The following is a 2356-nucleotide window of genomic DNA, read 5'->3' as shown; positions in this document are numbered from 1 at the left end:
ATAATGCAAAATGGACCAGAGAAATAGCATAAGTGGTTAGGCAAAATTCTTTTTTGTGTCTGATGCTTTGAGGTGTCAGGTTTAGTCTTTGGCATAGAGGGGGAGAGATAGCGAGAGAGGGAGAGAGAGAGAGAAATAGGGGGGATAGGAGAGAATGAAAGAAGATTGCATAAATAGCAACTTAAGATAACAAAGAAAATCTCTAAATCGAAGGACCAGTCCTCAAAAGGTTGTCTGACAACTTCTAGGTATCTCTAGCACTTAAAAAAAAAACAAAATTGGATTTCTCCATATACTTTAAACAAAGTCACATGAGCCACAGACATGAGGACCCTACTATTTTCTATTAAGCCGCATAGCTCAGTTTAAAACTACAACTCAGGATATATATATATAATGGAACATGTTACATTCAGCTCACTTGATGCATTACTTTTACCTACCTAGGCCATCCTCCTTACCCAGCAGACACCTGAACTTTGACTCTTTTAAGTAGTAGAGAGTCAGCAAAGAGTCTTAGTTGAGAATCTCAGGGATTAGAGTTAAGGTGAGATAGAAAATTCTAGAAACCTCCTAGCTGGCTTGTTCATTAAGTCTATTTCATTCTGTATTTCATGGATATATTCCATTGCTTCCTGTTGCTTTTTTATCAAGCTGCTTTCTGGGGAGTGATGATTTTGAAGTTAGAACAGAAATATAACAAACTCTGCCAGCCATTTTTTTAGAAGAGATCGGAATTGATGGTCAATATCCCAAATTTAGGATTAACATTTGTCAACCACCCACAAGTGTCTACACTGCTTGGAGAAGAGGATGAAGAGGCACTGCATTACTTGACAAGAGTTGAAGTGACAGAATTTGAAGATAGTAAATCAGGTAACAGAAAAGACTTTTATTTTGTTGAAAACCCTTACTTTGAAAATAAAGTTCTCTCCAAAGAATTTTATCTGAATGAGAGTGGTGATCCTTCTTTTGAAGGATCCACTGAAATCAAATGGAAATCTGGAAAGGATTTGATCAAATGTTCAAGTCAAACACAAAATCAAACCAACAGAAAGAGACAGCATGAAGAACCAGAGAGCTTCTTCACCTGGTTTACTGACCATTTTGGTGCAGTCGCAGGTGAGTTAGGAGAGGTCATTAAAGATGGTATCTGGCCAAATACACTACAGTACTACTTGGTTCCTGATATGGATGATGAATAAGGTGAGGGTGAAGATGATGATGATGAAGAGGAAGAAGTATTAGAAGATATGAAGAGGTGGGGGCCTGGTGGTGATGCACATGTTTGAGCTCACATGTTACAATGTGCAAGGACGTGGGTTCAAGCCCCCAGTCCCCACCTGCAGTGGGGAAAGCTTCTCAAGTGGTGAAGTAGTACTGCAGCTGTCTCTCTGTCTCTCACCCTCTCTATCCCTCCCTTCCATCTTGATTTCTAACTGTCTCTATCCAATCAATAAATAGATAATATTTTTTTTAAAAAAAGAAGATATGAAGAAGGAGATGAGGATGAAGGAGAAGATGATAATGAGGGGGAGGAAAGAGAGGAAGATGAAGGATATGACTAATGAAACACTGATGAATTCCAGCCTTTTTTAATTTTCTCCTGTCCCTAGGAGCAAGTTGCAATCTTTTTTTCCCCCATTTTCCCTGCCCCTGTGTGCAGTCACCTTGTCTTTGAGGTCTCCTCTCTCGTTTATACAATGGTTATCAACTTATTTTTTGGGGGGATACCTTGAGAAGAATAAGTTGAATAGATTATCCTTTTCTCTTCCAAACTAATATATTTTTTCATTTAAAACCTTTTTAAGAAAACCTGTATCTTTCTGCAGTTAGCAGAAAGACAGGCAGCTTTGTGTTTTTTTTTTTTTGATTTTTTTTATTTATAAAAGAAAACACTGATAAAACCATAGGATAACAGTGGTACTACTCCCCTATCCTTTTTCAACAAAAACTTTTGGAATCAATACCACCATGCTCTGTGGGAACAAAGACCAACTTTCTGCTCCCTCAGCTCTGCTAGAGTCTGGGGGCTGTTAGGCCCCTGTGTAGTAGTGCATAGAATTCTAGCTGTTTTCCTCCTTTCTCTCAGATCTTGAATCTGAGAGGATCATATAGCAAAACAGACACCTTCCCAGTTTTTGTTTGCTTGTTTTTATTTTTGCCTCCTGGGTTATAGCTGGGGCTCAGTGCTGACACTACAAATTGACTGCTCCTGGTGGCCATCTTTTGTCCATTGTCGCTGCTGTTATTCTTGTTATGACTGCTGTTAGACAGGACAGAGAAAAATTGAGAGGAGGGGAAGTTAGAGGAGGAGAGAAAAACAGACATCTGCAGACCTGGTTCACGGATTGCA

The 2356-nt window shown here is 39.1% G+C and overlaps 1 pseudogene; it reads left to right on the top strand.

The window, feature by feature from the left end:
- Nucleotides 1–671: 671 nt before the first annotated feature.
- Nucleotides 672–1568, top strand: LOC132533954 (protein SET-like; annotated as a pseudogene).
- The last annotated feature ends 788 nt before the right edge of the window (nucleotides 1569–2356 follow it).

The sequence above is a fragment of the Erinaceus europaeus genome, chromosome 17 (genome assembly GCF_950295315.1).
Source record: "Erinaceus europaeus chromosome 17, mEriEur2.1, whole genome shotgun sequence".
Classification (NCBI taxonomy): domain Eukaryota; kingdom Metazoa; phylum Chordata; class Mammalia; order Eulipotyphla; family Erinaceidae; genus Erinaceus; species Erinaceus europaeus.
Note: the sequence above shows the minus strand (reverse complement) of the source record. Positions and strands in the feature narration are given on the sequence as shown.